Below are 12318 nucleotides of genomic sequence, written 5' to 3'. Positions count from 1 at the left end.
AAAAAAAAAAAAAACCAAACCAAACCAAAACCAAAACCAAAACCACCACCACCACCACAACAAAAGCCCTCCGGGCATAGCTACCGTTTAGAGTTTCCAGTACAAGGCACGTATTCCTCCCTGGGCCTCTGGACACCTTCTTCTGTATGGAATGTGATTCCTCTCTGTCATTCATATACATTAATCTGAAATCTTTTCATATATTTCATTCACAGTTGTACATTTTTACATCAGGTTCTATCCCTGCCTGCCACTTCTGCAGAAATGTCTCACATGACTTTTCTAGAGCAGCCAACTCCCCCACTTCTGAGCCCTTTTAGACTTATAACCACTACTGTTGGTATCCAGCCACATGCTCTCTACATCCCCCTCACACAGAGAAGGCTACCAAGGCTTTCTGTTCAGCGGCCTTGCTCTGTCCGTGGGAACAATTCTTCTCTGCAAACAGACTGGCTTTGGAACAGATTAGAGTAGCAGACTGGAACATCCAGATGAGGCAAATTTGGGGATTCATGACCTAAGAATCTAAATTCCAGGCCTAACAAGAAGCTACTGGGAAGTTTTAAAAGCTGGGAGAAACATGATTTTGCTACTGTTTTGTGGAATACAGACTGAGCAGGAGCCTACCTGAAGAAGATCTCTGAAGTCTGGCTCATTCCAGTTGGTTATCAAAAAGGGAATAAATCTTACTCTTTCTTAGGCATGAGGCAGGTATAAATAAACAGTGCATAAACAGACATGCAATTTACCTGTTGCATGAACTTCCCAGAGGTGGGTGGCAATGAAAAGAAGATTCAGAAATTCTGATGTAGACTGTGAGAGGGGCTGTAGGTGCCTTCTTAGTTCTAGCCATCCATTGTACTTACGCTGGCCTGGGATGGCCCCAGGAGCCTCCTGGACCAGTAGCCCTAAAACTGCCTTGTCACCTCATGTTTCCTTGGAGCTGCACAGACACTGACTCATTCTCAATGGGAAGATGGTCCAGTAAGATAAGATAGTCTGTTTGCAAGTCACCTTCTCTGAACACTGATGCTCCTGTTTGCAGAGTCTCTGGAAGTACAAGTGAAGGAAGGAAGTTGCAAGAGGTGCACAGGGCAGCGCAGACACTGCACACCTCAGCGGTACCTCTGGGCCTTGTGCTTCTCGGTTCTCTTCCTACCTAGATTCTATCTGCCTCCCACCAGGCCTTCCACCAGAGTGTAAGAAAAAGGTCTGATCCCATGGAAATCCTGGGTGGGCAGGTATTCTTTTGTTTGAACATCCCAAGTGTTTTATTAAAAACACTAAAAACGCCAATAGCTGTTATTTCTTAAGCACTTAGGGAGATACTGTGGTATTTTATCTACATTATTTTATTTAATACTCTCACTGGTAACCCTATTTTATAGAAATAAAACTAAGGCTTAGGGGAGTGAAATGGCTTTCCTGATATTAGATATCTAGTAATGGAGACCCTGCACTGAGCCGCCTTCTAACTCTTAGACTGCACATACACGGCTGTGCGCCTCACCTCACTGGATCACAGTCAACCGAATGCATCTCCTTCCTCTATGATCTTCAACAACCAGAGGCCCAGAGCCGGTGCCATGAATTTTACAGTCAATGCCTTTTATAAAACTTTAGGATGTTACGTGCTGAAACTCAGCTTTGTCATGAATAAAATAGGGGCGGAAATGACTTCCTATCAAGACAAAAATCAGGCACAGTGTTTAATGCACTTACCATAGCAAATGGTAAAGACTTAGTAAAACACATATTTACCTAAAGTGACTACGGAATGCCAGTTCTCGTGTGGACAATGTAATAAGAGAGTTGCCACAGAGCTGGCTTACTTACTGCTTGTTGGTGGTATTCTTTGAGTACAGGGACTATGGATGATTTAATATGGATTTTCTATGAAAATTCCTGGTGCTAAGTCAATATGCAGTAACATTTTGGTGAGTAAACAATAAGGTTAGCAGTTTAAACAATGTCTTAGATCCAGAGTGTTAGGGATATGTTAGCACGGTGGGCTGACATTTATCTAACAGTAGGAAAAATACTTTAAAATGAAGTACAAAGGAATCGTCCCCAGGGTTTGCATGGATGGGAGCCACTGAGGCCCAGCACTCACAGCGTACGACTTCCACTCATTTACTTGCGGCCCAGACAGAATAACAAAATAGAACAATGCAGAAGGAAGAACATATTTACTAATACTCAAGCATAGCAGGGGGAAGGGGGAGGCTCTGCTCATCTTTAAGATGGTGGTACTCAATCGATATTGTATGAGGACAACAATTTATAAGTATAGCTTATCTTTAACCAAAATTCATATTATATTTAGTCACAGTGTTCAGAGATATATCTGAAAATGAGGTCAATTGAGTTGAAATTTCATTATTATTTTAGTTTCATTTCCTTTAGTTTGTTGGACTTACAAAAATTATATTATTTTCATTATATTTGTTTATTCATTCTTATACAAATATCCAGGTATATAATGTTTGAAAAATATGGCTAATAATGGGAATTATAGTATGAGATAATTTTTAAATCATTTTCATAATCTCATAATTTTTGCCCTCATTGGAATTCTTGCTAATCAACATACATTATTTTTGTAAAGTGGGTTCATGGCTGGGAAGATGGTTTACACATGCAAGTTCTATGTCCATTTCCTTTATACTGCATCTTCAGGTGTTTTAACTACAGTTAGATAATGTCAACCTACCTTAACACAAAGCACTTACCATACAATTATGGGGACTGGAGTTATGGTCTCCAGAATCAACATAAATGCCAGGTTGGATACTGAGTTCCTCCTGGTCCCCCACCACCACCACCACCACCACCACACACACACTCAAAAGGCAGAGATTGGTTCTTCAGAGCAATCTGGCTAGTTAGACTAGAGATATGATGAGTCCTGGCTTCAGTAAGAGACTTTGTCTTCTCATAAGAATGGAGCAATCAAGGAAGACACTTCTGGCCTCCAAAGGCAGACATACATGGATACACACACACATGCATATATATGCACACACATCATAGCAATTAAAAAAGCATATTTACTTAGAAAATGTTTACGCTGCGATCACTTGAAACAATTCAAGGAACCAACTCATTTCACGTAAAAATCCAGCATCCCCCGTGCTTAGCACTATCATAATCATATTCTGAGGGTTATTTATTTTTTCAATTTTTATGAACAACTTATTGGCTGTGAACAGCTTTGATCACCGTTGACTATAATATAAAGGATAAATAAATTCTTATTGCCTTTACTTTTGGAAATGCCTTCTGCCAATCAAACTTTGTAGCTTTTATATATGTTTAAATGAAAGAAGAGAGATTTTGTAAAACTATGTTGGTGAAGTGCTATAACTCCTACAGCATACTGTCAAAGCAGGGCTGGCGTTCCTAGTCCATGAGTTAGTGTTATTCATAGGGAAAATGATACAATCTTTAATCTAAAGAAAGCTTAGATATCAGTCACTGTGCCCCATCCCCTCTCAGGGCTGGCTAGTGATGGATACCCATCCCACCTTGCCTTGAACTAACACTCTACCATAAAAGAAAACCTGATGGCAGTCCAGATAGCTCTAAATATAAATCTCTCTCTTATTCTGAGCCAAATCTATTTCCATCAATTTCTTGTTCTCATACTTGTACTGTAATCCAGTTCCTCTCCTGTCCAACCCTGTTAATCTCCTGCCCATCTTCCCTGAGATACCTCATTCTGGCTCTACCATCCCACCTCCCAAGACATCTCTTGAATGCAAGAGATACCAGCTTTGAAAATCTTGATTATTTAACTCTCTCTGGGGGTCAAGACAGTGCCTAGAAGTAATTTTTTTTAAAGAAAAAAAAAAACATGCCAAAGTGGGTTCAGTAATCACAAACTCAGTTCATGCGACTGTCACTTTAAGTTATTCGATGGGCACGTCCTACCTAAGTGGCTAGATGCTATCTTACTATCACTTCGAAGACCTATCTTGGATTTCAGTTTCCTCTTTGCCCTGGCTTTGATTTTTGGCAAACTGGTGATCATTCTTGCATTACTTTTGGCTGAACGTGGCTGAAGCTGGGTTCTGGGCCACCTTAATCAGAATCAGAAGCAACCGTGATGCCTTGGGACTCAGGGAGCATCTCATGAAATCAGAGAAAGGCAAGAGTGAGCCAAAGGCAGGAAGAAGCAGAAGCCAAGGCTCCAGAAGGGGAGTCTCAGGCTGGAAGTGCCTGGAGCACTTCTCTGTGACTTAACTCAAGGGACTCCTACACATGGCCATCCTTTAATCCAAAACTCTGGTTTGGAAAAAAGTAAGTTGTGTGGCCCCACCTGGATGAAAACTAAATTGTTTGTTTAAATAGGGGTGAACAGGGAGAGGGTTGTGAATATATGGACCTTACAGATTATCCTTAGATGAAGTGAAGTAGGTTTTAACAAGAGGTCCCAAGTTACTGTGTTTCTAGAGCAGCATTTTTTCAACCTGTGAGTTGTGACTCCCAAAAGGCCATTGAAAAACCACAGATATTTGCATTATGATTCATAACATTAGCAAAATTACAGTTATAAAGTAGCAACAAAAGTAATTTTCTGGACGGTGGTCACTACAACATGAGGAACTGTATTAACGGGTCAAAGCACCAGGAAGGTTGAGAGCCGCTGCTCTAGAGCAGGGTAATATTCAGAGATATTAATTTATATTTTTATTTCCCTACTTTCCTCCTTGACAGTCATCAAAGTGGGCAGTTAACCTATCAGGAGAAATGGGGTAAGGAGAAAAAGAGACAGGTGGTGAATAGTTCTAGCTTTCCCCAAATCCAAGATCCTTAGAATTTCTCAGAAGAATATGAAAATGTCTTAGAGAATTTCTTGGAGGCTATTAAACAAGAGGAATATTTTTATATATGAAGAGTCCTGAAGAAACATGAAAGGATTCTCCCAGAGTTCTTGGGGGGGTGGGAGATGCAAAGACCTTGAAGGACCATAACTCGGAGGAGGGTAGAGGCCAACTGTTTAACCTTCACAGAAAGAACATGATTACAGCAGAAATTAAAGCTGTCTGTCATAAGTAGAGGCAATACTCTTGATCTGTGGCGGTCCTCACGGATGGAGTTTCTTCTCGGCTAGGCTTGAATGAGAAAGACAAGAGCAAATGAGGCTTGCAGTGCTTCTGCCACCCCACTCTGGATTGCTCCAGCTCAGTGGAAGCCCACCCTACTTCTTTTAAAAAATGTGCACAACAGTTTTGCAAACCCTCCTGTAGTTCACGACATTCATTTTTCTTAGGCTATTCCCCAGGCCCATGACACAGCCATCTGTGTGTATTCTTGGGCTGGGCCCTTCCCCCTTCTTGCGCATGTCTCCTCCCTAGCAGATGTGGCTCAGGCAGAGGTTCTACCATGCCTTATCATTTGTCCAGCTTGTGACTTACATTTCATAATAGTGATAAGTTGGCAGCTATGAATAGGCTTCATCCTAAAGTGAAAATGGGTATGGGGTGGGGGCGGGGCAAAGTGCCAAGCCAAGCCACTCAAACTGACTCTAGGGTTTGACTGCCCTTTGCCCTCTTCGAGTTTGGATCAGTGGGACAATTGCTTTGGGAAAGGAGCTCAGTGATGTAATGAATGAAGCCAGGGTGTCAGGTGACCTGGATCTATTCTTAGCTGTGCTATTGAACAGGAGTGACCTTGGGCAAGTCATTTTTCACATCCAGATCTCACTGTACTCTCCCATGCAATAAGGAAAACACCTCGCTACCTCCTTACAGAATAATGCGGGTGTAAAAACTATGCACATGTTGCATAATGTTGATCAAGAAAACATGCTTTCTTTAGTAACCTGTCACTGTTTTTCTTAAGATACTGTGGTTTCATGGAGTTTCAGGTTTTTAAATATTCCTAAAAATTAGAATTTATGTATGTTTGCAAAGTTTAAAATAAGGACTAGCTTAAGTCAAATCAGAAGGTGGGCTTAACACAGAGACAGTACCCTCCACTATGCATGAACGTGCTAACCTTATTTACCTGAGACTTGAAATGGATGTCAAAGCCAGAATTCTAAAGCCCTGCCAATCGCCTAAGGATAAAAGATAGAGGAGGATGCCACAGAAGAAGCGGAGACACATGGAGATGAGGACACTGTCAAACAAGGCCAGGACTGGTGCCAACTCTATAAATGAATCCCACTTTCTGCAGATCTGTTAGCTTTTAAAAAAAATCTTTTTGCAAAGCTTTCCAAATCCATGTTAGGCTTAGAGATTTGTCCTAAGTGACTGTCTTCATCTAAAAAGGGAACAGATGACCATTTCAATGAGTACACAAAGCTGTTCTTGCTTTCTACTAGATCTGGACTCAAAATATTGCACTGTATTTATGGCTTATCCTGCTTTAAAGTAAAATAAATTAAAACCAGGAGTATTCTCACTGGCCTACTAGGGCAGAGAAAGTAGCATACAAGCCTGGCAAGTGGGCAAAACACTAACCAGATTCGACTTAAAACTGTGCCCTGGAGCAAACATGCTGACCTGTCTGAGTCCTGGCCCCCTCTTCTGTCCTAAAGGCTCAGTGTCACTTCTCTGTGCACAGGAGGGGCCAGCACAGAAAGGAACCAAGGCAAGGAGACTAAATTTTTGTATTAGGCCTATGATTAGCTTGGTGGTAGGGGGTTGGGATTGGGGCGGGGCAAGGAGGGGAGGTCTCGCTGCCTGCCATTAGAATATGTCTGTTAAGAATATTTTTCTTCTGTAGAGGATTAGGTTGCGTGGACTGTGTGTTGGAATGCTGTAAACCCAGCTCTATTAGTATGAATGGGGCTAAGAGCTCAGGGTGTGCTCCTTGCCCGTGAACCCATCAAAGTAGAAGTACGCATCCTACATCTTACTCTGTGACACGGCTATTCATAACCTGTGAGTTGGGACCCCTATCCTGCATATCAGATACTTATATGATGATTCAGGACAGTAGAAAAAGTAAAGTTATGAAGTAGCAATGAAATAATTTTATGGTTGGGGTTCACCACATGAGGAACTGTATTAAAGGGCCACAGCATGAAGAAAGTTGAAAACCACTGCTATAATGCTTATGCACAATCTATTCTGTAGATAATAAGAGAGAAGGTTTTGTTTTGTTTTGTTTTATTACTAGATGGGGAATTTTTACTTACTGCCTCTTGAGGAGCAAACACTTTTAAACACAACAATTTATGTTTATTTCTCTCAGAGGTGAAATATTATTGACTATTTTTTTATAACAGCTATTCCAAAATATTTTCTTCCTCCTAGTGCAGCAATTTTACACCAGCAAAGTGCAGAAATCTGACTTTTTTGTACTCAGAAAAGCTGACACTGTGGGCAGAGATGCTGGCACTTGGGTGGAGCCCGCCACGAGCTGGAGCAGCACCCTGTTCATCCCTCCACCCCAGAAGTGTACCTTCTCTCCTATGGGTGACGTCATTCACTCAGACAATTTCATTTGCACTTCATTTGCATCAGGGTCAGGTTTTGGAGTCCAGAATTACTACAGTGAACGGGTCAGCGGGGACGGTTATTCCTACTAACCAGGCAGGTTCTGGTTCTCTCTGAAACACCTGTAAATTTCCTTCCCATGTTGCATAACAGGTGCCCCAGGAAAACTCATCAAACATGGAGGACTGAGAGGTGATGCCCACGTGGTTTCAAGGCTGGAAGCTCATTTAACAACAGTCCTGCTCTATTTGATGGAGTTTTTTAAAATGTGGCAATGAGGTCATTCAGGGTCTCCCAGCTTCCTTCCCCCAGACCATGCCCCAGTGCACTCTCACCAAGATGGGAAAGCTCAGGGCTGGGGTGTGAGGATTGGACCTGTCAGCAGAGACCTAAGGCTCTCTCCTCTGCTGTTTTGAATCTGTCCTCCCTAGTCTGCTGCTTCTCAATTAATGTCCCGACCCTGATGGAAAACACAGATGCTGAAAAGTCCTGCCTGCCTCTGAAATACGGCCCCTGACAGCTTGTCACCCGGAAGACCAAAGGAAAATGTGGTTAATTCAAAGTATATTAGTATGTAAGAGCAATCTGATGCTTTAGAAGGAGAAAGGGGATGATTGTAATAAAACAGAACACAAGGCAAGTCACTTCTGATTAAGGTAGGGAAGGAGATATGTTGGATTGGAGAAAGGAATAAAAAGGGACGTGGTTAGAAGCCGACTTCTTACGGAGAACTTTAGAGGGTTCAGCTTAGGAAAGCAGAGGTAGGGAGGTCCAATGAAGGCCCAGCTCCTCCACAGTCACCCAGGCATTAGGGTAGTATATGTTCAAAGGCTGTGTGGATAAAGAAAATTACTAGAAAATCCCATTACCTTGAGGCTTATTTTTTTCTGTCCACCAAAGGACCTGAAAACTCTTAAGAAGACACAGACCCGGTCCATCCCTCAGTTTCCAGCTTTTCATGCTGACAAGGTCAGCAGGCCGTTCCCACCCTACCTCCTCCCACTACGGTAATTATTGTTTTATAGGGCGCATGGATTACTGCTTTCTCAGCAGCTCAGCATAGACCCTAAACACAGGGATGTTTCATTTCCTTCCAAAAGGCAGCCTGTTGGTGCAGGCTCACATTTGCTTCCCATGGTTTAGCTTCCCTGCAGAGATCAAGGGTGTCAGAGGAGTGACTGTAACTTCTGTCAGTACACAGGCTGAGGCTTGCTAACATCCATGATGATCTTTCTCACTTACACAAATACAGTTTTAATTAAAAACTTAAAAGCAAGGTCATCCAGAACATTTGTTCTGCAACAACATGCCTGAGCCTAGAGCTTTAACATAAAATAGGCCGTGGAGCACTATACTCTGTTCAGCAGGTCAGAGAAAGATGTTCTTCATATCTCTATCAAGAATGCTAACCATCACTATGCCAAGCTCCACACCATTCCCTTCTTCTCTTTGTGCTACCAGTGTTATATCTGGATACGACAGAAGACCGGGATATGAAACTCAGCCCTCAGACAACCATTATATCTATAGCACCCTGTTCCTTGACCAAAGCATTTAATGCAGACAGGCTAAACCTGTGGATCAAGTGCAGTTCTTTCCTGGGACTTTTCACTTAGACTTGAAGAAGGGAGCAGCCCTGGGTTATGGAGCTGGAAGGATGTTTATCTAGAGTTTATGAAGGAACCGAGAGGGCAGGGTCTGTAGTAGAACGGAGTAAAGTCAACAAGAGAGAGAGAAGCGGAGCTAAAAGATATCTGGCAAAAATAAAATAAAATAAAATACCCAAAGCCAAAGACAGGATGGCAACTTCAGAAGCCTCTGAAAGCCCAGCCTGCTTCCTCACTGGGTATTACGGTCTGCTCGGGTTTAGTTAGGTGAGACCCAAATGCCCATCAATTTTCTTAGGATCCTCTCTGCTGGGTTTCTACCCCATACAATAGAAAATATCCTACTAATATAAAGGATGATAAACTTCAAATTTCAAAGTATCCCCCTCCCCAGAGCAGACAGAATGATGTTAACTTCTCTGAATAAGAGACACGAACCACATAGTGATTCAGTGATTCTGTCAAGTTTGCATTCTTGGAAAAGAATAATGCTGCTTGCACAGGGAGTTACTTCAGGGTGGCGATTTAGAGTTGCTTCAATTCCCACAGACATTTGAAGAAAAGCTGTTTGAATTCCCCTGGGCAGAAGCCAATGCATTTACTAATGATTCTGTAGAAAGCACAGTTTATCAAGTCAGTGTGGTGAACAGCCATGGGGGGGGGGGGAACCAGCCCAGGACAGACCAAAGAGAAGTCACTTCTCAGGCTTCTTCTCTAATACATCTTAACTGAGAGCTACTAAGCATTTGTACAGGCTGGAGCAAGACATGGCTGCTTAAACACAGATGGCAGGACCCTTCAGTGAGGCAACCCTATTGGGAATCTGAGATGACCACCCCCTAGTAGCATATGTACTGAGATCTAAAATAAACACAGGAAAGAGAGAGTCAGAGAGACGGAGACAGACAGACAGACAGACAGACAGACACACACACACACACACACACACACACACACACAGAGAGAGAGAGAGAGAGAGAGAGAGAGAGAGAGAGAGAGAGAGAGAGAGACTGTTTAGGGCCTTTATTATTCTTGTTGGCTAGCATTACTAACAGCACTGAACATTAATTCTGCCACATCTGCCAGGAACTACTATTTACTTCTACAACTTCCCCATGAGAGGAGAGGTGAGATCGCCTAGTTCAAGCAGATGACTTACCCCCCCCCAAAAAAAAATCACTCACCTAATACATAGCTGACCCAGGATTTGAACCTACATCTAACAGGTTTATGAGTTTAACCATTATGATCCTCTGACAGCTAATAGCCATTGTTTCCCTCCCACAAGGCTACTATTTCCTAGTCCCCTATGCCCAGAGACCTGTCAATTGTTGGTGCTGCCACTAGATTGCATACTCTTGAGAGGAAGGAAGATCAGTGTTGTCTCTGGCTGAGGAGAATCCAGAGCTTGGGGATACTCTGAAGCGATGAATCTATGATGAAGGGTAATCTGATATTTGATTCTCAGCTTTAATGCTTTCCTCCTAAAAGCAGGTGGGCTAATAAATCAGAGATAGAGCTAAGAAATGGTTGTTGAATCTTAGAGGTACACCTAGAAAATGTCTTCTGGTGTAGACAACAGATCTCTCTCTCTCTCTCTCTCTCTCTCTCTCTCTCTCTCTCTCTCTCTCTCTCTCAGATTTCCCATGGTGACACAGCCACAGTGACATATACCCCATCTGCAAACACAAATACCAAACTAGTTTTGGCACACCTGGAGCCACTGTGAGAGAAAGCCAGATGCTTTGCTGCTTCTCAAAGGCTTGGATCTGGACCTTCATCTCATTATGGGCATGATTTGTACGACGAAGTTCTATACTACAGACCCCAGACTCTGCATTCAACCCATCAGGACTGAGTCAGTGCCAACATCAACCTTTCTAGGAGTTACGAAGCAGAAATGCTGATGATTTAAACAGGAAGCTTTCCTTTGGAAATCTGTTGCAAGTGGAAATATTGCCCTCCCCCACCCAACACACACACACACACTGCTCCCAGCTAGTTGTCCTTGGATTAAAAGGAGGCTTGGTTGTGGCCTCTGGAGACAAGGACACTGCCTGCTATTTGAAGGAGGGATGACCAGCACTTCCATAGAGGAGAAACAGAGTCAGCCTTTGGAGAGCTAGAGAGTTCTGACAGAGGAAGATAGGATGGTGATGGTGAAGACTGTGATGATGACAAAATGATGGCAGAAGAAAACAGTGATGGTGAATGTCACCTATGAATACAAGCACAGTGCAGCAACAGACACCTCGTCATTGCCAAGATAAACACGAAGCAGCTTCTATTCTCAATCTAACTTCATTGCCGTGCAATTTCATCGTAAAAAGAAGAAGAAATAAAGAAATAAATAGAGACAGACAGACAGACAGAGAGACAGACAGATAAACAGACAGAGGTCTAAATGACAGCTTGCATCCTTCTTCCCTCTTTGGCCCTCCAACCCTCCCGGTGTTCCTGTGCCAAGCAGGAATGAGACTGCACTGACTGGTCAAGAAGGCTAGGGTCTGAGAATTAACGACATGAGTTCCGTGAGTTCTGTAGAGAGGGATGTTGGGGTGATTCTAGGGGGCCACCAACGCACTTCCCAGCACCTAACAGCCTGGCTGCGGAGCGGGAGGAACCTACTGGAGGGGAAGCTACGGCAGGAGGCTTAACAGCTCTGACCAGAACCTCAGAGCCAGAGAGGCCAAGCAGACAGCCTTTGGCTGGGAAGAAGAGGTGGGGCAGGCGGTCAGGAAGAAAGACTCTTTTACCTGACCAGGTGCAGCAGCGGGAGCAGCTGCTGCGAGGGATGCCTCCGCGCTCCGGTCCCGAGCCAGAGCGGCGAAGCGGTCGCTGTGCCTTCCACCGCCGAGGCCCCGCCCCCAGTCACAGGCTCCGCCTCCCTAACACGCGCCTGCCTGACAGGCTGTTTGGGGGAGGTGTGCAATGGACTGATAGACAGTCATCTCGACCAATGGGAATGTGCAGCGGCTGCCGAGCCAGGGGGTGGGAAGGCGGGCAGAAAACCGCAGCGCCAAAATAACTGACCAAGCGCGATTCCTGGCCGGATTGCTGAACCGTCACTGCGTGTGGCCTGGGACCTAACCGCTGGCTCAAACATGGTAGTCTTTGGGCTAAGTCTAAGTGAACGGCGAAGGCGACAACTTGTCCTCGGAGGCACCCCCCCTACCCCACCCCCCCACCCCCGGCTTGCTGGTTGCGGGCTGCGTCCCAGGGCGCACGCTCGGGACTGGCTGCAAGTGATGGGGGAGGGA

The 12318-nt window shown here is 44.0% G+C and overlaps 1 protein-coding gene across 2 annotated transcripts in view; it reads right to left on the bottom strand.

Moving 5' to 3' along the window:
- The window catches only part of Fmn1 (formin 1), a 373383-nt gene extending 361486 nt beyond the window's left edge, over positions 1 to 11897 (bottom strand). For both annotated transcript variants that reach the window (XM_021193752.2, XM_021193753.2), the window contains exon 1: positions 11815 to 11897. The gene's annotated coding sequence lies outside the window, so the exon portion shown is untranslated. The remainder of the gene's footprint in view (positions 1 to 11814) is intronic.
- Positions 11898 to 12318: the final 421 nt, after the last annotated feature.

Source organism: Mus pahari, chromosome 3 (assembly GCF_900095145.1).
Source record: "Mus pahari chromosome 3, PAHARI_EIJ_v1.1, whole genome shotgun sequence".
NCBI classification, from domain to species: domain Eukaryota; kingdom Metazoa; phylum Chordata; class Mammalia; order Rodentia; family Muridae; genus Mus; species Mus pahari.
The sequence above is the reverse complement of the archived record's forward strand: the minus strand, read 5'-3'. Positions and strand labels throughout refer to the sequence as shown.